The following is a 27,800-nucleotide window of genomic DNA, read 5'->3' as shown; positions in this document are numbered from 1 at the left end:
ATGAAAGAAATCTAAGTTCCAAGAATACCAAGTAATACTATGATGCTATTGTTGTCCTCATCTACTCAAATGCTCTCCATCAAGAAAGTTTGAAATCCTCTAGATTTTGTGACCGACATTAGCTATCCACATGCTAAAAAATTCTCAAACACAACAGATGCACATGGGTGCATACTCCTTCTTAGAGATCAATTGTTTGCTTCACACTAAACAATTTACAATACATTAGATGCATATGCCTACTTCCTTACATGAATTTTTATAAATCTCTCTAAAGAGATATCTCTCCCCCATGCTTAGGGTATCTTCTCTCCCCCATACATAGGAGATGTTTTTCTCATGCATCACACTCTCCCCCATTGACATCAATGTCAAATACCTCAAAAAAAATACAAAAATAAGAATTGTTTATAACTACTTTTTTAACTCTTCAATCAGTTCAACTATCCAAAGACATTATTGAATACCAAATACCAAGAGTCTTCAATGGCTCAATAAATATAAGTTACTCCCCCTAAGAAGAAGAATCAACATCCAGTCCAAGCTTTACAATAGTGCTCTGTACCACTGGACTGATGCACTTGCTGCATCATCTACTTAGAAGTAGGTAGGGGCATAAACCCAAGCATACCTCTGAATTACCCAAATGTATCTTTAGGAAAAGGCTTTGTAAAGATATCTACAATCTAATCTTTAGTGCTTACATACTCCAATCTAATCTTCTTTTCTATTGCTTTCTCTCTCAACACATGATACTTAATAGATATATGCTTATTCTTAGAAAGTAATACAAGATTCTTAGACATACTCACTATACTTGTGTTATCATAGTAAATGACAATAGGTTCTTCAAACTGAATTTTGATTTCCTTCAGCATTTACTTCATCCATATAACTTGAATACAATTATTTGATGCTACAACATACTCTACCTTTGCAGTGATTTGCAAAATGCAATATTCCTTCTTACTTAACCAAGAAACTAATCTTCCTCCAAGAAAGAATGCTCCACCACTAGTGCTCATTTTGTCATGCATAATACTTTCCCAATCCACATTAGTATATGTACATAGAGTTAAATCACATCATACAAAATTCCATACTCAAATGTCCCTTTTAGATATCTGAATATTCTCTTTATTGCTACAAAATGATATTACTTAGGAACAGCTTGAAATCTAACTACAATTCCACCTGCATTTTCTATATCTGGTATGGTGTGAGTTAGATAATTCAACCTCCAATCATAGATTTGTACTTCTTCTACTCCATTAAAGGTGTCTCATCTTTGTTGGATAACTTGTGATCAGTTAAAATAGGTGTAGCAATAGGTTTAAAATTTTTCAAACCAAAATTTTTCGACAAATATTTTAAGTACTTATCTTGTGAAATGAAAATACCATCACTATATTATACAATTTGCAATCCTAGGAAAAACTTCATTTTTCCTATCATGCTCATTTCAAACTTATTCTTCATCTTTTGAGAAAATCTATTACTTGCTTCATCATTGCCTCCCAAAATGATGTCATCAAAAAATATTACAATAATCAACAAAGAATTTTCAACTTCTTTCAAATACAGGTTATTATCTATTGTATCTTTAGCAAATCCATGATTTTCCAAATAACTATCCAACCTTGCATACTAGGTTCTAGGTGCTTGTTTTGTACTATATAAAGATTTATTTAATCTACATACCATGTCTTTATCTTTGATAAAGTAAAACCTTTAGGCTTCTCTATATATACCTCTTCTCCAAGTTCTCCATTCAAAAATGTTGATTTAACATCCATCTGATAAACCTGGAACTACTTATTCACTGCATAAGCCATGAACATACTTACTACTTCCATTCTAGTTATAGGTGCATATGTATCCTCATAGCCTATACCTTCTTATTATGAATATCCCTTGCATATAGTTCTACCTTTATTCCTCACAACTTCATCTTGTCCATTCATCTTATTCCTAATACACACTTGGTTCCTATACCATTCTTGTCTTTAGGTCTAGGAACTAACTCCCATGTATCAATTTATACTATCTAATGCAATTCTTTCTTCATTTATTAAATCCAATGATAATCTTTAATTACTTCATCTATGCTCTTAGGTTCAGCTTAAGATATTAGACATATCTCCTCATTTACTCTATTCCTTGTCATCACACCTTTGTCTTTGCTTCCAATTATTTTCTTAGGAGGGTGATTCTTTGTTAGATTCCTATTAGGAGTTGACATCTTAACTCTTATCAATTCTCTAGGTTTAGACCTTTGTTCTCTTCTTTTATCAATAGTTAGCACATCATTCTACAAATCATTGTTAGTCTCAAAGAAAACTTCAGCATTCTATCTAACAATTCTAGAATTATTTTCTTCTTCATCTAAATTATAATCTATCATCTTTTCTTTAATTCAAAAATTTTCATTAATCCTTACATTTGTGCATTCAAGTATTGTCTTAGTTCTATAGTTGAAACATTTGTAAACCTTAATTTTCAATGAATAGAAAAGAAACATTCCCTCATAATTTCTTGGATCAAACTTACCAATATCATCATCTCTCTTAATGTAACATTTACTCCCAAATATTATAAAATACTTAACTAATGGTGAAGGTGCAAACCATAGTTCATAATGTGCCTTGTCCATATCTTTCCTGATCTACACTCTATTCATAGTATATAATGTTGTATTGACTACTTCTCTCCAAAATGTCTTAGAAATATCATTCTTAGACAACACCACTCTTGTTGCTTCTACTATTGACTTGTTTCTTCTTTCAAAATTCCTTTTTTTCTTAGGTGTTATAGGTGCAAATAGCTTCCTTTTGATTCCATTCTCTTCACAAAATATGTTAAATTCTCTAGAGGTGAATTCTCCTCCTCTATCAAATTATAAGGACTTTATCTTAACACCAGATTCATTCTCAATTATATTCTTAAATATCTTAAACTTCTCAAAAGCTTCAAATTTATCTTTAAGAAATTCTATCCACATCATTCTAGTGAAATCAACAAAAAAATCATAAAATATCATTCACCATAGAATCTTCTTGTTCAAGAAGGACACTCAAATATGTGTGAATGATCTCTAGCTTCTATATAGTAGTGAACTTCTTTCTAGGGAACAATACTTTCTTCTACTTAGCCAAAATACATTCCTTACACAAAACATTAGTAGGATTTGTAATCTTAGGAAAGTCTCTGACTGTAAAAGTGCTACTAACCTTCACAATATTATTGTAAGAATTTGCCTTGAGGAAAAATGATGCCAAGATCAAGAAGCTTGAACACTTAGCACAATATGGACCAATAATGTATGATCATAATAAAAATTTAAGAATATCATATGTACATACACACTAGAAGTGCTTGTATATAAAGGCATCCAGAATTACTAGGAGTTAGTAAAGTGATAAGCCTCACAACTAAGCATTTGTCCACCAAGAGTGGATTATCCTCCATTGAGTATAGAAGTTTGTGCAATGATGAGAGGATAAGATTACATAGGTGTATCATATAAAGAGATGTAGACACCATGTGCTCAATTGGAGTGCAAACAACTATGTTGTCTACATGACAACTCAAATGAATATGCAAACTCTTGTGTTGTCAACAAGACAACTCATATAACTATGCATACTCCTACGTGTCTATATGATAACTAATAAAATAACACATTTAACCTAAATAAACTTAAGTAAAGTGTAATAATAATTAATTATTTACACTAACACCCGCCTTTAAATGAAACTTAGAGGAATGCACTTAATCTCACAAAAGCTATAATGAAAATGCATGATGGGTCCCAGATACTAGGCCATGTTAGGTACCCATGTAGAAATGTAATTCTCTACATATAATGTGATGCAATGCAATACAATCTCTCTGAAAATGGAGAAAGTGGGATGAGATACTTCCTTAATGTGTAGAAAGAATCTTAAATATGAATGGTGTCTCTAAAACCTACTCAATTTTCCATGTGTCAATATTGACAATCACCCCTTCCAACAATATTGAAAAGAACAATTTCAGATCTAGTAAGGATAGATGTAGAACATATCCAAAGAACTAATGGTCTCCTTAAATGATAAAGATACCTCTTGCAAATATTGTACATAAGGATCCATAATCATATCAACCTTGAAGTACTGATCATGTAGAGAATGGACATGAGAGTTAGAGTGTTCCCTCGAAACAGCTCAAGAAGGATCATATTCAGCAAAGAGAAGATGTATATCATCAATAATGTTTGCTAGATCTACTATGTAGGACTCTACAAAAAAATCTAAAATATCTATCAAGTAGTCATCCCCTGATGTTGCAACTAGAAGACAAGGTGTACCCAACTGTATTGAATTACATGGACCTATCACTACAACAATGTATGCATGTGGAATTTGCTGATGTTGTGATCTTGTCCTCCTAGTATCTGAAGGATTTCCCACTAATGAACATACTAAATCAAGTGTTTTTTGTGCTCAATGAGGTCTAGTGGAAGAAGAAGAAGAAGGAATATCTTCAACTATTTGTGAATGCTATGAAGGTGGTGTTCTGTGAGTCAATGTTGAAGGAATATCACCTTCCAAGTCACTATCATCACTATCATCACTTTCCATAAAGGAGGAAGGAGGAGTTGAAGGAGCTAAACTTGGACAAGTATCTCCAAAGTGAATACTCTTCTCAAAGAAAATTTTATGTGACTTTGGATCCATGAGTTTCTATGCCTTAAGGTGGTCAAGATATCCAACAAATATACAAGGTTTTCTTTGAGGATCCAATGCCTTCCATTTTTGTTGAGGTATCATTGCCCATTCTAGACAACCAAAAACCTCAAAGTGTTTTATACTTGGTTTTCTTCCACACCAAGCCTCAAAAGGTGTAATTCCATCTAAGGCCTTATGGGGACTTCTATTTTAGATGTAATTGGCACAACACATGGCTTCTATCAAAAGAACTTGATCTAGAGACTTATGTTGTAGCATACAAGTGGTCATCTCCTTAAGGGTTCTATTCTTTCTTTCAACAACACCATTTTTTTGTGGAGTGTATGTAATTGAATTTTGAATATCAATACCCTCATTAGTAAAAAAGTCCATAAGCCTTGAGTTGACATATTCCCTTCCATTATCTATTTGTAGAATCTTGATGGCTTTCCCTGATTGCTTCTCAACTTGACCTTTAAAGGTGATAAACTTATCAAACACTTCACTCTTATGAGCAAGAAAGAAGACCCAAGTTTAGCATGAAAAGTCATCAATAAAGGTGAGAACATAGAAAGCCTTACCAAATGATGGTGCTGGAAATGGGCCAGCTATATCACTATGAACCAATTCAAGAACAACAATAGCTCTCCAAGACTTCCCCTTGTCAAACTTCTCCTCATGATGCTTGCCTAGTTCAAAACCTATACATACACCCTCTAAATACTTGACTTGAGGTAGACCTATGACCATATCCTTGTTGCTAAGCTGTTGAAGGTAGCGATAATTGAGATGTTCAAACCTCTCATGCTGTAGATTACTATGTGAATTTGAGTGGGTCAACAAGGCAAGGGAAGTGGACTTAGGCACAAAATGAGAAAAGTAATAAAGTCTTGTATCATGATTATCCTTTCTAATTTCCACCGTAGAATCATCCTTTAGATTTTTTACCACAACTAAATTAGGAAGGAACTCCACTTTGTTGCCATATCCATAGTGAGTTGTTTGGTAGCTTGAAAGAAGGTTGGTGGTAAGGTTGGGAACATGAAGAACATGCTTGAAAACTCCATTGTCAACCTCAACATTTCCTTTTCCTTCAACTTCCACTTGTATGTCATTTCCCACTTAGATGTAAGGTACATGTGATGGTTTCAAAGAGGAAAAATACTCCCTTGAAGCACCCATATGATGTGTAGCTCCTAAATCGAGAAGCCATTCGTTAGAATTGTTTATACTTGATACCAAACCTTGCCCCTTACCCTTTGAAGTGGTTGAAGATCCCTTATTTGTATAGGCATTTGGTACATCAATTTTATGTTTCCTCATTATGTTTAGAAAATCATCAATTTTTTTATCCTTACACTTATGTTAATCATGACCATTCTTCTTACAATAGGGACAAGTTTTCTTCTCCCTTTTATTGAATTTTTTCCCCTTTTGATTATTTTTGGAAAAAGACTTGCCTTGTTGTGAAGAATATTGTTATGTGGAGGAAGATTGACGCATAGAGGAAGATTGTTGTGTGTCATCTTGTGGCTTAGCCTTCCACTTCTTTTGCTTCTTGTTGGATTTTTTACCTCTTGGATTTCCTTGATTAGCTACAAAGGCTTTGTTATTGGAAGACTCAAGAATTCCCATACTTACTAACTTTTCATGTTCTAAGACTAGTATTCCTGAAAATGACTCGAATGACGGTTTAGTGAAGTTAATACCCATTGTTACTTTGTGGGTATTATAAATAGAATCAAAAGAATCATATTTAGGAGGAGGATGAGTCATCACATGTTTTATCAAATTTCCATCCTTGATGGGTTCATCACAATCCTGAAGTTGTGCCCTATACATGTCTACTTGTAAGATAATCTTGTTAACATTCTAGTCATTTTTGTTCTTAGTGACATACACTTAATTAGATTATAAGTTCATACTAAGAATATTAAAAATTTAATAGTGTTAACCAAGCATTTTAGTTGTTATCGAGCTCTAGAGTTGCTACCGAGTCCTTTGGATAGATTTCAATTTGCACCGAGAAGTTACTATAGATTCGATGATTAGTAATATAAATTGAGCATCTTAATGTATGCTAAGTCTACTAGTACAAATTGAGCTATTTAGTGGTCATCGAGTTCATAGTTAATGTAAATTTTTTCTAGTGTTAACCAAGTGACTTAGTCTATACCGAGATCGAGGTGATAGTGTTTACTGTGCTATGTAGTATGAATCAAGTGATTCAGTTTATATGCCAAATTTCATAGTATTCATTGAGTCACCAATGTAGACCAATTTCAAGACTACTTGGAAGTGATTAGTAACTTAGCTTGTCATAATATCTCCAAAAATTGGTATCAGAGCTCTGTTGTTCTTAGAGAAAAGTTTAATAGCTTGACCTAAGATCTAAGGAAATGGAGGTATTCACACTTGATAAGGGTATTGACAATGAGAAGCTAGATTTATAATTAGTCATTGGACTATAGGAATTTTGGCTATACTATAAACTATCTATGATTCTTGGTATATTTTGTGTAGCTCAGCATGAACTGAACACTGTCTATTTAGCTTGGTAGCAACTAACACACCATTTGATGAAGTGTTGAGTCAGTGATAGACAAATTGACCTTAATTTCAATAGAATCATGTCAATTTAAATTATGAAAGGCACATCACCAACCTAAAACATTCCTTCCTAATTGCATCTTAGAATGATTTTGCTCAATTCATGGTTGTCGAACTCCATATAAAACATATGATTCACTATGAGTGTCATTTGTTTTCCACAATCCATTAGTAAAAATTGGTCGTACTTCTGGAATTTGATTGTGTTGTAAGTTTTTTGCATCACAATCAAATTCCAGAAGTACGACCAATGATTCACTATGTTTAGTTCCTTCAAATGTGTGTACTCTTGTTTCAATGACAAGAGTCCTTGACACACTAGGTTGAAATCCTTAAGAATGGTAGTGTCCCCAATACTCACAAATTTGAAGTGAATGTATGACCTAATATCTTCTACATGAATAGCATTTTCTAGAACTTGCAAAAATTATCCTAATAGATCATCTACTTGAGATATGAAAGTGTTCTTCTTAAACACATCTGTCGCCTTTTCACTAACATCACTCTCAATAGGATTCTCTATTTCACCAAATTCAAATGCTTCAAAAGCTTTAGAAAATTCCCAAATTTCATGAAACTTGGCCTTTTTCCTCTTCACACTATAAATGCTTCAAAATCACCTTTACTTTCTCTGAAATTGCTCTAAATTTCTCCTTAACTCCTCACAAGATTGAATGGTACTCAAAATATTTTTCACATCCTTTAAATATTTCAAATTGAACTTTGCATTAGTTGTGTATCTACCAAAATTTGTAAAATTGTTACTCTTTTAACTAGTAAACTTGTTTGTCTTCATTCTTCTTTATGTAATTACCAAATGAATTGTGCTCTTAACTAGAGCTTCCTTATAATATTTACTATCTTGTGTTAACTTTGCAACACTCAACTTGACTTCTAACTTCTATTCCATCTTTTTGATGCTTTGTCTTTGACAAAAGGTTCTTAATTCAAATTAGATAAATTACACACTATGGATAATTTCATTCTTTCTTCAGGTGCATTGAAAAATTGTTCATCTAAAACTATGCATGAACCTTTTGGATCATTTTTGTACACAAATACTCCCTTGAATTATTCAACATGACCTTTACATGCTTCCTTCTGGTTTTTATTGCTAAGATTATCATTTCTTCTATAATTTTTATTATTATTCCTTCTATAGTTTGGATCAGTACTGAAATTTCTTCTATCCATTCTACAAAATATCATTTTGTGTCAAAAGTTATTGCATAACTAACATATAGGTGCATACTTTCTTTCATTAATTCTATTGTGATTGTCTCATGCTCTATAAGATCCTACAATGTGTCTTTAGTTGTTACATCTATAACATACAATATGGTTGCTTACTTTATTAGGTCTTTCTCCATCATTGGATCTACTTTGTAACTTCCTTCTTTCCTTACCTATAGGGTTATTATTCCTAAGAATTCTACTATTTCTATTATTATTATTAAACTTAGGTTTCTTAGAAACAATTTCTTTATGTCCAAAATGATGACAATTATAACAATAGAAATTAGTGATAGGTTTAAAAGACTTACTTGTGCAACCTCTCTTCATATGACCAACTTCATTGCATATAAAACATCCACCTCTAAATCCATATCTAGCCTCCTTAGGTGGTTCAACTTTCTCCTTTTGTTTTGGTTCATCATGTTTCTTAGGTTGATTAACTAGCTCAAATTCTTTAGATAATTCTATATATTTGCTTGGTTCACTCCTATTCTGATCAAATTCTTTAGTTTCAGAGGTTTCAACAACTAGATTTGGTTCCTTCCTAACTTTAATTTTTGTGGTTTCTTTTTCTCCAATAAGATATCCAAGGCCTGTCTAATCATAAGAAGGTCTCTGATAGGATAGTTGTTCATTAATTTTCTCACTACTATAATAAATCTTCTCCAACTATTTCTTAGCCTAAGTTAGCTCTCCTTTTATAATGATATTGTAACTTTCTAATTCTACATACTCTATTCTAATAGAATATAATTCAAATGTTACTTGAGTTAGGTGGTATCTTAGGTCAACATTCTTAGATTTTAGATCAGGTGTAGTCTTAATATCATCCTTCTTTAGACTCAACTAAAGTTCAACAATTTTCAATTCATGTTTAAAGATCTCAACTCCTTTCTTAAGGGTTTCTATTTCATCACTTTGACTAGTTTTCTATTTTATTTTATTTTTCTAGATTTTAGGTAATCAATCTTAGCTTTTAGTTTTCCAATATAATCTTTCACATCTTCATACCTTTCTTTCAAGTTGTCTCCTTCTTCTATAAAAATATCAATTTTCTCAAGGGCTTCTTCAAGATTCCTCTTGAATTGTTCCATATCCATAGGGATCTTACTCAAGTTGTTAAGCCTTTTCTATGTAACTATGCCCTGATACCAATTGTCAAAAATAGATAATACTGAAAGTGTGGGTGAATCAGTATTCTACAACCTTTTCCTCACAACTAGACACTATTAATTACTTTTCAACATGCATACAAAAGTAAACTAATAATGTTGAATAATAAATAAAACCATACACAAAGAGAACTCATAACTCCATATTTTGTTAACTAGGGAACCATGGCCAAGGGAAAACATTGGTGACCATGGCACCCACAAAATGATCAACTAAGTAAAAGAGTCATGTTAACATTATTGGCCATGTTAGGAGTCTGTGAGTTACATATAGTGTCTTGGTCCTTGTTAGAGGAATAAGCCTTGCTAAAAGCCTCAACCCTGTTAGGAGTTGCTTCAACCCTATTAGGAGTTGGAAGTACAATTACAACTATATGAAAGAAAATCTCGTTTCCCTAACATACAATTATACAATGTAGCGCCTTTATAAAAAATGAGATAGATACAAAAACATCTTTATTTCTGACTATTGTACTTCACATAGCTCTAATCTTACATCAATATTCACATCATTGGTCACTCATATAGGTTCACATATCACATACTTATTTTTCATCTATATAATATACTTCACATTCATATTTCAACACACCTTCCTACTATGTAAGTCATGACTCTTTACTTATACTCTTTTCTTTCACAAAATCTCTTGTGCGCTCAATTTTATGGATTTACACATTATGCTAAATTAGGTTAAACATCTAGGATGTCATCTCTACACAATTAAGTAAGTATTTCATAACAATATAATTCCTTAACACTTTATTCCTCTATTTATATTGTGTTCTATTCTATTGTGAATACTGCCTTTTTTGGTGTTTTACTTGTAACTTTCTATGCATTGTTCTTATTGATGTGTGCACTTAGGTATGTCGTCATGACACTTTATTGTACCTGTCCTTAACTACACACATGTTGATTACCACTATAGACTTTGTAATACTATGATTTCCTTTGAACTAATAACAAAACTGTCGAACACTTAAACAATTTTATGTCTATAATCATGGATTATTCAACTGTAAGTCTTACCTTCTATATGAGAATGACATGTTATCACAAATGTAAACCCTTAATTTTACTATATTATCCACATTGCTAACACCTCCTCTACATTTACTTCACATGCACATGTTGTGCATAACTACTACATGTGCATAACCTTACTCAGAACAAGGCATGGCCACATATGTGTGACATGCACAAGTTGCACATGTGCACCTTTCTAGTGATAATATGACAAAGCTTTTACATTCTTCAAGTTTAATAAGTTTTTGGTAGTTCATTCAAGTCTCTTAAAGAATATTTTTGTGTGTTATTGATGACACACTAAAATTTATCTTTTGTGCACATAAAATAACATAATATTCATCTTCCATGACCACAAATATCACTCCTAAACCAATGAATTTAAAACAATTAGGAGTATTGAAGAAGTCTAGATTTAGAGATAAATACTTAGAGATCCATGACACCAAATTGGGGCATATCAATTGGAATGCATTTCTACTACTATTCAATAAACCCAAAGAAAGATCAGTAATGGTGTTAGCATAGATCAAGATTGGGCTCATAAATGGGGCTTCCCATATAGTATTTGTCTAGTCCTCTGAACTAATGATGACTCTAGGTCACCATTGTGTACCTACAAAGATTGTTAAGAGTGTGAGAGGTGAAATAGGGCTAGACATAAGTCCAAAAAACATTTAGAAGGTCTTCCATCTCTCGAAGGTAGATCAATACTTTAAGATCACTTATGACATAAAATATTTGTAGTATAGGGACAATGGAACAAAGGCAAGGGAGATAGTACAAGAAAAGTATGTCATCACAAAGCCACCATTGAACCAAAGAGGTTGAAAAGTATACATGACCTAAGGATATATGATCAATAGTATTAGCTACTCTATAGTCCTTTTGAGTAAATCCATGGGCCTCCTAGTAGCAAGCCACCTAAAGGCTTTGATGGTGAATTTCATATAAACCATCATAATATGAAGGATGCTAATTGATTGGAATACGATCCTTAGTGAAAACTTAGATGAATAACTCATCTTGCTTAAGAATGATCCTCAATTCTACATGACTGTGTATGTCATCTACCTCTTAGCCACAAGACCAATAGATTATCCTGGTTTGGTCAAGAGAGGTAGCATGCAAGATGCAAATATGTTGCCACATATAGTCTACCCTCATCTTATGAAAAAAAATTCCCTTTAAAAACCCCAAATATAGATAGGTGACGGATGGTTTCATATTTTTTCTATCATTTGATTTATCAAAGGGGACTATGCTAAAGGAATGTCAATAGAAGTAGTGGCCCAAATAGTACACATGGGAGCTTATATCATACACTTCAAAGTGTTCACCTATATCTAGGAAGCTAGTAGCTTCCTATGCTTGTAAAATATTTCTCATTATTCTTCAAATAGATTTTTATGATTGGAGATAGCAAGGAAAATGACCTCAACTTATGACAAAATGTGGAAAAAACATAATAATATATGGATCTAGCCAATCACCATCAAAGCCTTCGAGCTTAAGAAAAAACAAGACATAGTTACTTCTAATTCTGAATGGAATCTATACCCCTTATAGGATTATCTTACACCTCACCCCTACTTTGAAAATTTTGGGATGGTGCAACAACTTGTAAGGGAAATGTGCATACTAGGTGTGGTGATTGAAGATCAATCGAGGAACTCTATAAATGACTACGATGTCCAGATTAGGGATTATTATAAGATGAGTCTACAGGGGAAATAAATGTCACTTTATTTGGATGTGCCTCTAAAGGTGTGGAAAAAAGATACTCCTAATGTAATCGATCCATTATACAATAAGACAAGATCTATGAATGACCCATTATGAATGAAAAGATCAATTGAGAAGAGAATGATGATATCTGTTGGGTGAAACTGTGGTACAAATATTAAGGATAAATGATAAGGTTAAGAGCAAATTCATCTCACATTTAAATATCAATCTAGGGTCATAAAATTGTGAAAGGTATAGTGGCTATATGCTCAAGGGATGAAGATATCAAACCAAGTGGGAATGCATGCAACTTGAACATGTGGAAGGAACCTACAATAAACCAAACAAAATTGGCAACAAGAACTGTCACTTCCTGGTGATAGGAGCTAGTCAAAACTTGTTAAAGAAAAACTATTCTAAACTAAATAGAAACAATAAAGTTTTATTCTACAAATTAATATTACAATAATTAAATAAAAAAGCACACAAATTTGAATTTGCATTTAAATCTCAAACAAACACAAACCAAAGATAATTCTATGTATGAAATAAAATCAAAATAATAACACACAAAAAATAAAAATACATAAACAATCTAAACTAAATCACCAGTCATCCCAAGAATTGGATCCTACCTCCTCGGCATTCTTGGTGATGAAATATGAACAACTTTCTACTCTTCCTTGATCAGAATAGTGACATTTTATTCAACCATATATAATATTGAACTCACACAAAATTTTGCTATAGGAAGATTTGTATGCAGAAGTATTTTTCTGATATAAAAATCTACTATAAATCTGCTCTCCTCCTCCTCCTAGACTAATATTACAAACTTATTTATAAACCATGGCTACAACTAATATCTAAAATAGTGTAAAACAAAACAACTTATTTTGGCCTATGGCCAACAAAATACTGGTGTACATGTAATCTTGGTCACAACAATAAACTAGAAAATGTTGCCTTGAGAAAACCGCTTGTATCTTTCCCTTCCTTCCATTTCTAAAGATTTTGCTATGCGGAAACTTAATTGGGCCCTTTTTGGAGAAAACCCATGTCTTGGATTTTCCAGATTCATCTTCATTTGCTTACAAATTGAAACACAAAATTGACTATTGTAAAGTGGACAGCTATGAAAAATGGCTCAAACTGATTTTAATTTCTTCCAAACAATCAGCACATACATTATAGGCTCTCCTTAATTAGCTCTTTCAACTTCAATGTGACATAGCAATAACAATTGATAGATAGATATACTTGTTGCAAACTATATTCTCCAAGGCATAAAATAATAAGGCTTACTAATAAAGACAATCAATAATTATTTTTCATATTTTAATCTTAAAACTATAGTAAATATATCTTATATATTGAATCATATGCAACATAAAAATGGTGAAATAATATGGAAATGGAATGTAGAAATGGTTAGGAAGGTGTATGAAAGGGTATAAAATGTGGTATAGAATAGGACATAATTGGGTCTCATCATTACCCCAACTTAACATATTGCACATCCCTGTGCAATCTTTTAATTTTTAGATGGAACCTTGAATTTATAGAATTTGTCTTCTTCACTTTTAACTTTTATAGCTCATGTTTATTTCATTTCACTTTCTATTTTGCATCTTTGATTTTAACATTCATATATGCAACATTGTATTTTAAATTTTCCTGGCATTATATTTCTCAAATGCTAGATGTATAGGAGGTCTTTTGAAAAATTTATTAACACACTTGAGCTTGGTTAGAATTGGTGAAATGGTAGGCAATGCAAATGATTAGAAAAAGAAAATAATAAGGGTCATACATGATGAAATGAAAAATATGAAGTAGGAAATAATGTGTTTCAATATGGGATAAACAAGGATAAAGCATAATGAGTGAAAATATATATAATAAACACGGTATACCTCCCCCCAACTGGAATGGTTGACCGTCCATGGGAAATAAGAAGAGGAAAGGTAGGTATGTTGCACATATGATCAATATAATAAGAAATATTAATAAAGTTTAGAGATAAAACAATGAAAAATAAAATTGATTATTTTACCAACATGCACATCCATGGATGCCAAGGTCTAGAAGCCAAAAGATCACTTAAATTGTGAAGCACAAACTAAGAAAGAACCACAAATGCGGATTGGAATGAATGTTGGAGAAAAGGTCACCAGTTGAAAGAAGTAATATAAAGCACACTGAGGGAAGCTTGATCCATTTTCCATAGCATCTCAACTTAATGTGTAGTACTTAGGATATGTGATCAAAATCATGGTGATCACCAGAAACTAAAGTGCAACCACACAATGCACAATAAGTGATGCAAGAAACGCTAAGAAAGAAATAGCCAAAGAAGTAACTAGGTGTCCCTAAAAAAAAAAATTAGTTAGCTCAATCGAATAAGTGCATTTTTCATTATTTCTTTTCTTCTTCTTTTTTTCTTTGTTTGTTTGTTTTTTTTTTTTTTTCAAATTTTGATAACAATAAGTGACCACTGGCAAGCTATTTTCCAATCACTTATCGCTTAATGGGGTTGTAAAAATAGTTTTCACCATTAAGAGTTTATTTTTTAGTTAATATCTGCCAAAAACTAATTTTCAAATATTAACTGACCAACAATGCCCAAAAGTTTTCATTGTTGGATCTTTTTTTTCTTTTTTTCTTTTTCTTTTTCTTTTTCATTTTTTTCATTTGTTTTTCATTTTTGAATAAGTGCATAGAATGACCAAAGGAAAAAATAATTCCTTCTATGGATGAAAAAGAGTGATATCATCAAAAACCTAGTTTTTTTCCATCTCCTGACAAAAGGCATCATTGAAACTAGATTATATAGTGAACTCAAAATGATGACCAAGAATAACTTGAGTAGGAGAACCATTTTCCCACAAAACCAATGTTGATCCATGTATCTAATGCCACTGACTATGGAATCTCCTTTTAGAACTTTAGAACATGCACTGACACACTTGGCTAAAAGAATTACTGATAACAAGAACAATTCTCAAAAGATATATTGCTCGATGATGACACCACATGAAGCTATGTTATCTTATCTTGATAAGAATATGAGGTATCCATTGCATGAAATAACGCAGCTTCATTACCAAATGCCAAGTTGTAGAGTAAAAAACCAATTGTAGTCACCAATGTGTCCATAAAATTTGAGGTAGATAGAGACATGTCTCTAGCAAGGCATGTGATTATCCTAAATACTCCCAAGATGCTTATGTATGTCTTCAAGTTGTCTCTAGATGTATAGCTCTATAGAATAGCACTAAAAGATTTAAGAGTCCCATAGACCAAGTTACTAACCACCATGCTCCTTGTAGCTTGGAAAAGCCATGATAGAGTATTACTTAACACTCGCACAAAGAAACATTACCAATTGTTATCATCTCTCCACAATAAGAGACCTTTAACCACATTCTCAAGACCAAGCATATCAAGTATACTAAAAAAATCATCCATTCAATAACTCGACCATTAACTAGGAAATTTATGTTTGCAAATGATAGGTAGAGTTATTAATATGAAGTGATACTTGATAATATTAAAAAGTGGATAAATAACTAAGAATTCTTGTGTATATATAGTATCAAGTAAAATCAACACAAGAACACATACCTTGAATTGGTTGAGATCCCACATGTGGAGGTTTACCAAAAGCACCAATGGAACGATTAATGAAGCTTTATTTGAAATTATCCAATAACCATATAGTTGGGGGGATTTCCAACTTAACTTCATTCTACAAGGTCATAATAACATCAAGAAAAAGTTAAGTAGGCAAATTTAAGAATATCTTTCAGTTTTAGTATTTCTATGGATTCCTTCTTGATGTCTCATGAGCATTCAAACCATCCAAAGAATCAATAAAGTGATTCAATGCCTATTATTTATGAATGGTCATCTTAAGATACAACAACCAAGAATGAGAAATATATAGATATTAATACATTGGTTCTTGTTAAATGAATGAATCATCCTTAGTGTATTTAGTCATCTCAAGATAATGTAAAGAATCAACAATAAAGAATAATGAACATCCATTTCCAAGACATGTTATTTGGTCATTAATGCATTCAAATCCTTCAATTTTTGTTTAATCAACTGGATCCAAATCAATAAGTGTGTGAGGAATACACATTTTTATCATAATCCTCCCAAGATCTATATATTTGTATATTAAAACATTTTTAGAGAATAGATCTTGTAAGTTATCATTTTTCATCACACACAACTCTAGAATGGTTATTAAAACAACTTGTAGTGCATGATTAATTCCAACACACACACACATACACACACACATATATTTTCAATGATAAAATCAAAATGTGCAATTTCTTTATGTGTGTAAAATATCTCAAAATTTTATGATTCAATAAATAGATAAGAAGAACTAAATCAATGGTTTTTGAATTGATCAATATGTTCTTTTAATTCTTCTATACAAAAATTACATCTTTTAGTCACATCATCATTTTCATGCACATGAAGAGAATTTAAAAGGATAATTGAAATGTCATCAACATGTGTTATTTGATCCACCTTATTATGTAATTTTTTATGAGGAATTGTAATTTCCATTGGTGGATATGTTGTGGTGGATGGTGGGTGAAATGAATGGAATAAGGATAATGGAAAAGGTTGTATTGGATATATAGTAGTGGATATGAGTAGGATGGGAATAATGGAGATGGTAGAATATAAGATGGATATATAGGTTGTTGTGAAAATGCATGATTATATTCATTGTGGATACTAGGTGGAAACTTATGTTTTGAAGAAACATGTTGTCTTTCCAATGCAATAGAATAATCCATACCTTGATCTTCTTGATTTGGTGTTTGAAATTGCTCACCACTTATAAGGAAGAATTTTTCACTTACATCCTTAGCATGGTGAGGCTCACAAAGATCTAGTACTTCATTCACCTTGTGATCTTTATTGTTTGCACATATACATTTATCATGTTGTCTGTGACAAATAAAACAAAAATCAATGAATATATCACTCTCAAAGTCACATTGTTCTAAAAATTCATCAATTATATCCTCTTGTTTAGACTTAGAAATAACAATTGGACATCCTTGTGACAATGGAAGATCAAGATTATTTAAGTTGCATTCATTAGGTAGTGAGCACATAAAAACATCACCTTTGGTTGACACAATTCCTCCACAAATTCTCATTTTCATATTTGATGTTGGACTACCTTGAAAATGCATCATTCTAAACATTTTTCTTCAAATTTCCCTTTCTTTATCAATTACTCACAACAAAAAATTATAATAGAAAAAATACATCTAACTTCTAAAACCTATTTGCAGAGTAAAAAATAAAATGCGCCTACATGATTTACTACAATGCAAACCTATGGTACCAGACTAACCAAGGTCGACACTTGATCAGACACTCATAAAAGCACATTGTTCCTAACTTGACTTACTACGATTTCAAACCTTTAATATATTTCCCTAAAAATGGTGCCAAAATGTTGGGTGAAACTATGGTACAAATATTAAAGATAAATGATAAGGTTAAGAGCCAGTTCATCTCACATTTAAATATCAATCTGAGGTCATTAACTCGTGAAAGGCATAGTGGCTATATGCTGAAGGGATGAAGATAGAAAACCAAGTGGGGATGCATGCAACTCGAAAATGTTGAAGGAAACCTACAATAAACCAAACAAAATTGGCGACAGGAACTGTCACTTCCTGGCGACAAGAACTGTCACTTCCTGGTGACAAGAACTAGTTGAAATTTGTTAAAGAAAAACTATTCTAAACTAAATAGAAAGAATAAAGTTTTAATCTACAAATTAATATTACAATAATTAAATAAAAAAGCATACAAATATGAATTTGCATTTAAATCTCAAACAAACACAAACCAAATATAATTATATGTATGAAATAAAATCAAAATAATAACACACAAAAAATAAAAACACACAAACAATCTAAACTAAATCACCAGTCATCCCAAGAAGTGGATCCTACCTCCTCAGCATTCTTGGTGATGAAATATGAACAACTTTCTACTCGTCCTTGATCAGAATAGTGACATTTTATTCAACAATAAATAATATTGAACTCACACAAAATTCTGCTATAGGAAGATCTGTGTGCAGAAGTATTTTTCTGATATAAAAATCTGCTATAAATCTACTCTCCTCCTCCTCCTAGACTGATATTACAAACTTATTTATAAACCATGGCTACAACTAATATCTGAAATAGTGTAAAACAAAATAACTTATTTTGGCCTATGGCCAACAAAATACTGGTGTATATGTAATCTTGGCTGCAACAATAAATTATAAAATGTTTCTTTGAGAAAATCACTTGTATCTTTCCCTTCCTTCCATTTCTAAAGATTTTACCACGTGGAAACTTAATTGGGCCCTTTCTGGACAAAACCCATGTCTTGGATTTTCCAGATTCATCTTCATTTGCTTACAAATTGAAACATAAAATTGACTGTTGTGAAGTGGACACATATGAAAAATGGCTCAAACTGATTTTAATTTCTTCCAAACAATCGGTGCATTATTTATATGCTCTACTTAATTAGCTCTTTCAACTTCAATGTGACATAGAATTAGCAATTGATAGATAGATATACTTGTTGCAAACTATATTCTCCAAGGCATAAAATAATAATGCTTATTAATAAAGAAAATCAATAATTATTTTGCATATTTTAATCTTAAAACTATATTAAATTTCTTATATATTGAATCATATGCAACATAAAAATGGTAAAATAATATGGAAATGGAAAGGAAATGGAATGTAGAAATGGTTGGGAAGGTGTATGAAAGGGTATAAAATGTGGTATAGAATAGGATATAATTGGGTCTCATCAATATCCATCATAGGGCCTGACATGTTATACAATTAACCATGGAATGGCTAAGAAAATTTGTTCACTAGTTTTTAGTTCCTCATGCTCCAACTTTGCAAGAAATAACCTAACCAAAGATATGTAAAGGAACAAATATCATAGCTCATACATATCCAATGAATTCACCTGTATGACCTAAGACAGTACACCATCAAAAATGGGAGGTGGAGTACTTCTAGATAGATAGGATAAAAATTAAGAAGATGTAAAGGGATTCTTTAGAAAGAACACAACAAGAAGAGCCTCAACAAGAATAGACTCAACCATAATAAGGCCATCCTAAACAAGATCATCATGAGAAAGAAGAGACAATAGTGGAGGAAGCCCTAAAAACCCAAGTGGAGCCCACCCCATCTATACCCAAGAGAGCTCAAACTATGATGATTAAATGAGAGAAAAGGAGAAAGTTGAAGAAGAAAAGAACTTTGTCTCCTCAAGTTTTGGATACCATACCTTAGCCTCAAAATGGGGAAGGGGAGAAAATTGAGTATATCCCACTCAATAGGAGAACTTGGTCAAGAAGATCTAATAAAGATGAAATAAGGAAGAGATTAATGTAAAAACCACCTTCCATCCAAAAATAGCCAATTCTATTAGGCGCCTCTGATCAAGAGAGGGAAGGATGGGCTAAAGAGATGGAAGGAGATGGGACATATGTATTTGATATTTTGAACTTTGACTTCATGCCAAGAGGAATGCAGATGGTAGGGAAAATGATGAGGGAGATGTTGGCAATATGGTCAATTAGATGTCTTGATGGTTGTCATTTACGGTAACGTACACTTTGCATTTCATTTATCCAATCATGGACATAAAATCATCTAAGTATTAGGTAGTTTGTAGGAGTATAGTGAACTAATCTAATAATAAAGATGATGTGTAGAGACTTAGCTTATACACAATTGAGGAAAGGTTTATAATATTATCATGATGTCATGTACTGTTGCACATGTGTGTACAGTTAGTATGGCACAAGTTATAGTAAGTTTAACTATGCTAGTATTTAATGGTGCAGAACAAAGCATAGTAGAAAATGGAGTTGCACAGCATCAGGAATTATTTTGGTATCAAAATAATTATTAAGTCATGTTAAGCCAACTAAGTGGATATTATTTTATTATGTCAAGTGTGTGAAGACATGGAAGTTGACTAAGCAACCATTTATGAATGTGCAATATATAAGTAAAGATCATATGTTGTGCAAATAATGGGAAATTGTGTTGCGTAGTGAATGTGTGTAATGCGTAAATATTTTGGAAGTTGCATGATTAGATGTGACATGAGAACTATTGTGAGAACCCTTTGTGATCCTTATGTGATGTGAAATCTGATGTAAGATCATAGAATGTCTGAGTCACAATAGTGAGAAAGTGTTATATATATATATAATGTGAAGGAACTTAATTGTATAATTGAATGTTAGGGCAGTAGGGTCTTCTTTCATACATTGTAATTAATCTACCAACTCCTAATAGGATTGTAGAAACTCCTAATAGGGTATCATCCCCACCATAGTTTCCCTAGTTAACAAATAATGATGGTATGAGTTCTCTATATGTATGGTTATATTTAATATTTAACATTATTGATTTAATTTCATATGCAAGCTATAAAGTAATTAACAATATTTAGTTTTGGGCAAAAGTTTCTAGAATATTGATTCACCCCACCTCTCAGTATTATCTATTTCTAATAGGTTATCTCTCAAAATTAATCACTAAGAGGGGATTGCAATCATTTTCCTCCCTTACCCAAAGGGCCACTTTGTATACCTCCTCCACCATTGGTGAACATTTCATTTGTGCCTCCTCCTTGGGAAGAACTAGAAGTTGTCAAAATACCTCCTCTAGTAATAGACATGGAGAGCTAGGCTGAGGAGGCAAATGATTATGTCTAGCTATATATAGATGAAGTGTCAAAGCATGGACAAATTGTTGAGGAAGGAGAATAGATCTCTCGTAGAGAAGAGACTATATTCTTTCCCTAGGTAGAAAGAGAGGCTCAAGTAGTAGTGTTTCCAAGACAAGCGAAGACTTTAGAATGAGATGATAAGGGGAAAGGGCCAACAACAGAATCAATATCATCACCTCAATACATATCTATCATGGAACCTACTCCAGCATGGTTGAAAAAGAAGTTTAAATAACATGCCAAAGGAGATATATGGAATACATGAAGCAGGAGGGTATGATTGAGTTGATAAATGAAGTCAAATTATGAGAACCTAATAAAGGTGGTCATAAGATGCTAGTTTTTATCATGAGGAATCATAATGAAGATCTATTTACACACATTATCATCCCACCTCCCCATATGGATACTATATATATTTCTCCAAAAGACTATTTAATGGAGGAGATAGTTCTAGGAAGGCTCACAGTAGTTGAGGCAAAGGGTTTGATCACTACAAGCTTCAAGAAAGTGTTTACACTTTGATAATAATGTGATAGAGATTTTGGTATTAAGAAATCATAATGAGTTGCTAAGAGGACATGTTAATGAAATAGTGGTCCTAATTGACCTTGACCATTTAGAGGTTTGTTCAGTGGCTTCTCTAGAGAAGAAAGAATGAGGAAAGACTATGAAAGGGATTGATTCATTTTTGGATGCTTGAAAAAGGTGGCGTCACAGTTTTGAAGATAGAGGGGTACAAATAACTGGAGATAATTTGAATCTTCTATACAACATCCATAATAATGTTGATGAATTGATCACGGTAATAGAAAAATATTTTAGGCTAATGGATGAAGCGCATATCTAGATCAATGATTTGAAAGCTTTGAAGACTATCAAATGTCAAAGGTATCAGATGTTGATGGATGTATTTATGGTCAAAGAATTGCATAAAATAGATTATTAGATTAAGAAGGTATCAAATGACAATAGATTCATGGTAGGATTATAGGACGATATTTAGAACATGAAGAACAAAGATAAAAAGAAATTTTTGGAGGTGGATAAGTACTATAATGCTACCAACCTAAAGATTTTTGGGGATGAGTCAAGAAGTTAGCTTTCTTAAGTAGAAACAATAATACAAAAAATTTGAGCATTGTTTGAGGCAACATCCTGTCAAGATGATATTAGATATATATTCAAAATTGAAGAAGCACTACAAGAGTTAGATTTTAGATTGGAGGATTTTGTGGATACTAACTTGGAAATCAGTAATTATCATCAAGTGTTGTAAAATATGTATGAGTCCTTAAATATTCTAGGAACTCAAGACATCTCCACCATTAGGGTGTTTTTTAGAGGCGAATATTCATAATTTTGCAAATTTTAGAAAAAAAATTCTAGTAATTTGGCCAATAATTTAAGACTTAATGCAACCTAAATCACCACATTTTTATTAATTTAGTTCTAATCTATTTAAAATAACTCAATTATTTATTTTATTAAAATTAAACTCAAAGATTCACCAAAATATTTGATACACGATTAGATTTTATTCACCTAAATATTATATATTATCAAAGAAATTAAAGATTACTTCACTAATAATTATCATAATTATTAGTTACTTTAGGGATATATCACCAATATTTAGTATTCTCTATTGATTTAAAATACAATTTAATTATCCTTAGAATTTTGATGATATAAAATATTATCAATTTTGATTTGTAATATTTCATGGTGATTAGCGAGATTCCTTGAGATTTACCAACATTTTCTACTCAAAAGTTATCATTCGAAAATAGTGCCAATGTAAATAATATTTAAAATTTAAAAATTGAGAGATTCATGAATACAAGTAATTTGGTTTTTCAAAATAGTGAAAGATTTTCCAATAATTTATATATTTCTCTGGAGGAGGGTTTCTTAAAGTTTACCCTATCTACCATCATCCAAAAGTTTAGAACAACACATCCACAAATCATTTTGGTCCAAAGGGAAGAAAACCTAGATGCTAGAAATTGAGTTTTCACACTTGGGAAATTTATTTCATTTTTTCTAGTGTCAAAAGATAAACTCTTCATAGAGGTGAGATTATTAGAAGGTGGACTTAATTCATAGAGGTTCAATTTTCACAATGTGCACTAAATCAAGAGGTGCACTTTGACAATTCTGAACATTAAGCAATGCACTAACAGTTAACCACCATTCACAATGTTTTAGCTTTCTATGCACTATAAATTTATTTTGACAATAGTTCAAATCCCATAAACACCTAGAGAAGGTCAACCTTAAATTTTTAGAAGTCGTAGTGACTCCTAGATAATCTCATGGATTCTCTCTTTGTATCCTCTTTTTCTTTTATTGTTTTATTTCATGTGAAGGCTCATGCACCCATTAATTAATATAAATAATCATGGAAACCTACTTAACACTATTTAAAGAGTCGATTTGTATATAATTAGCTTTATTTTATGAGCTTTTAAGATAGTATTTGAATTAGAAGAGCTCTCACTCATAACACAAAAAAAGGAGAGGGTTTCCTTTAAATACATGGATGTATTATGTACTCTAAGACAATATAATGATGCAAAAAAAAATTCTATTAGTGCTCTCATTCTAAGTGTAGTAAATCTTGCTAGAGTGTGTTATTTTTTGTGAATTCATGATCATGAGTAAGAATTGAGCTAATGGTTTTATTTTTTGTGATAATTATGAATTTTTTTATTTCTTTTATTTTCCTTATGTTAAAAAATTCCATTGTTGTGACAAATTGTAGGAAGGACCACTATTGTTCTTACATAGTGTTTTGTCTTGTGTGTACATACTTTTTGTGGCTACACAATTTCAAAAATTCTAAAACATCTTTAAGTTTTCAGTAAAGTTGACATCAACAATTTCATTAGTTGATTTGAGGAAGCACTTCTTTTAATTTCATTGGTTTCCTACCTAGTATGTTTGATAATTAAATTTGTAGACATGTTGTTGCTTTAGCTTATGTCCATTAGGAATTTTTCCTCCAATAATTTTCTTTAAATCTATCATCACTCTATCTTTTTTATTTTATTTGTCAAACATGTGGTTAAAATAGGAATTTATATAGTTGCATTGATTAGAAAGTATATTCATCATAAAATGGAAAATACAAAAATACATTGGTTTTGTTGTTATGTTTCGTCAAAGTTGTGCAAAATTGATAAGTTACTGCAAAGGCCTCCTTGTGAGCATTCAAATTTATCTTTGATTGAGCTACCCAATAGGTTGAAAAATATCCATCTGAAACCTTAGATTTTTTATTGAAACTTTTTAAGATAGAGATTCGTAACAATATAGAACTATTGTTAACATCATACAAAATTACTACTCAATGCCTACCTATTCTCTATCTCTTATTACTACTTCTACACAAGTGTCCACTCCTTTTAAGTGTTGGTCTTCCTAGAATTTCAGTTCACATGAGTGTTCCTCCTACTTTTGTTCCTTATCGATTACCTTCATATAATACAGTTCCTTTTACCTATTTAAACCCTTTACCCATTCCTTCTCATCCTCTATTTACATCTTCACATGTTCCTTCCACCTCTTATAACTTTTCTAATCCATCTTTCATAACTATGCCTACTAGCATATCTTCCTATCCTACCATTAACACTTAAGCTAAAACCGTCTCTACCTTACAACAATAACTTGCACATTTAACTCAATGTAAGTACAATATTCCTACGTGTGATGTTGTTAATCCCATTTACTTAGATATCCTTCGTGCTATTATTATAGAACATGTTGATGTACCTCATCTTGAGACTTACAATGGTAAGGGAGATCCCATGATTCATGTTAAAACTGTCTAGAATATATGTAGTGCTTTTTCTCATTACTACAGGCTTATGGCTAAATTGTTTCTACATACCTTTATGGATAGATCCTTGTAGTTATTTTTCTCACAACAATAGAATAAACTCTTTTGACATTAGTGTTTTCTATCAATATCTCTGTCAACCAGGTCATGATACTCAAAAGTGTTATTGTTTTGAAAAAATCTATTCAGGACCTTAATTATTCTAAGGCTATTTATATTGATGCTCAAGCTAATAAAATGAATAAGTTTGTTGTGTCACCTAATCATAATTTCTATATCTATACTTATCCTTTACTTTCACACTCAATGAATGTTATTAATCAACCTTATTCTTCCAAACAACATATTGATTATGATGAGAAGATAGAGGAACTAAATCGTGTGGTTAATCATGTTAAGTTAGACTGTCAACCTCCAATTTCCTCTCCACTTGATCCTAAGCTAACACCTCCTATGATTATCTTTAGTTAGTCTTATGTATTTAAGGAATCTAATGGTCCTCTTTACATCACTACTAGAGTTGATTTTATTCCTTCTCGTGATACTTTGGTTGATCATTCTTTTTTTGTGAATGTTATAACCAAAGAACACATTTTTCACAAATGATTACATAGAGAAACTTATGATTCAATTCCTATATGGATTTAAAATTGTAATAGTTTTCTCTATCCACCTAAAGGTTCTATCACATTACCTATTGAACTTTAAAGGAAAATTGTTCATACCACCTTTGTTATTATTCCCACTTTTGATCAATTCCAAGTTAAGCTTGGTATTTCATGGATTTCTTCCATGAAAGTTGTACCTTTTGATATTTATGAATGCCTCAAATTTATTTCTGATGGAGACATTATTGCTATCAATTTATTTATTTATGAACCATTAGGTCCTAGAGATTGTGTTAAGATTGTTTTTTATTGGTCATCTCATTCTAAAAAACCAACTACTCATCATGACCATCTCTATATAAACTATCAATGATATACAATAGACAATATTATGGAACTTAGTTTTCCTAAGGGTTACTCACCTCTCCCTATCTTGTCGACTCCATCTATTCCTTCTACTTTTGTCTCTTTTCCTTCAACTACTACATCTCAACCCATTGATTTTCCCTCTTCGAAACCTATGGTTGTTGATTCTATTCCTCCTATTATCCCTCATAAGACTATTCATTACCAACATAATTATCATTGTTGCAAGAACTATCAATATAAATCTCATTCTCTTTCTTCTCAACCTACATCTATGTCTCAACATTTACCTTCTTTTGATCAAATTTATCATAAGTCTTTAGAGGAAGCTACAAAAGGTAACATTGTGAATGATGATTTTCTTCATATTATAGATTCAATTAATCTAGACATGGAAGATACTTTACATGATAGTAGTGATGAAAAATATTATTATTATAGATAGTGATTTTCCTAACATGTTTTCTACACATCTTACAATTATTCCTAGTAATTAGCATAGCAACTCTTAAAGTCCTTGTTTAGAACTTTCTATGATACCTACTATTATGGATGTGGTTCTTCTCATGAGTCATCATCCTTCCCCTAGAATTTTTGACCAAGATGGGCGCAGGGTGCAAGTGGAACACTTGATGTGAAATCCATCCATCATGATGGTTTTTAGTATTCTTGTGTTGTCTTTCTCCCATATTGTATTTTTGTTTTATCTTGTCTTATGATTTCTTTAGACAATTCTTCTTTCTTTGTTGAGCTCAAGAAAATAAAGTGAGCCTCATTTAATTCTTCTATTTGTATCTCTTTCTTCTATAAGTCATTGCATGTTCTCATGTAGCTATGCTATTGTTCATACTAGTGATCTTGTGTAGTCTTTTTTGGTTGTTTATGATATGGGAGCACTAATTCATTTTGGTCTGCATATTATTGACCCAAAAATACTCTTCTTCATATCTCGTTTCTATCTTTCCTTCATTGTTTCATGGTTCTACTTCCTTTGGGGAATGATGATATTTTGATACTTCACAAAATATTACATGTTAATCATATGATCTTATTAACCCTTTAATTAGCAGATCCCTTTTGTGCTCTATCGTCTTATTATGCTCACTTCCCTTGATGTGTTTCTTCTATTGGGGGTATCTCATAGTGGAAATATTCTTTCATGGATAAATGCATTCTTTTGTCAAAGAAAGTGCTTTTGTTAAGGCATTTACAATTGCTTTAATGTGGGGGCGTACACTTTCCTCATCCTTTTTTCCCATGGAATAAAAATAGAGATTTTGTGTATGGTTTGGAGTACTTCAACATTTAGTGCTTGGTATAATTTATAAGGTATACCCACATATGTGCATTGTTATTTCAAGTTTTGTCTCTCTCTTTTTATTTTTACTTCTAATTTGATAGTTCTTGGGGGCTTGGTCTCTTTTTGGATCTCTCTCTAAACAATTAAAATATTAGGAGGCATTATCCTTGTGTAGAAAGCCCAGTCTTGTTTTGATCCCACAAGGACACACAAATCCTTATACCTCGATTAATTTTTTATTTTTCTTTATTTGGGACAAAGAGTTCCTTTAAAGTTGAATTGCTTGATTGACCATTTCTTTCATCTTCGATGAGTTGACTAGCATGCCATCCCCTTTCGAAAAGACCCTTAATTATTTCATTTTCC

The sequence above is a fragment of the Cupressus sempervirens genome, chromosome 4 (genome assembly GCF_028749045.1).
Source record: "Cupressus sempervirens isolate cs-2001-9-10 chromosome 4, ASM2874904v1, whole genome shotgun sequence".
NCBI lineage: Eukaryota > Viridiplantae > Streptophyta > Pinopsida > Cupressales > Cupressaceae > Cupressus > Cupressus sempervirens.
This window is presented reverse-complemented; position numbering follows the sequence as displayed.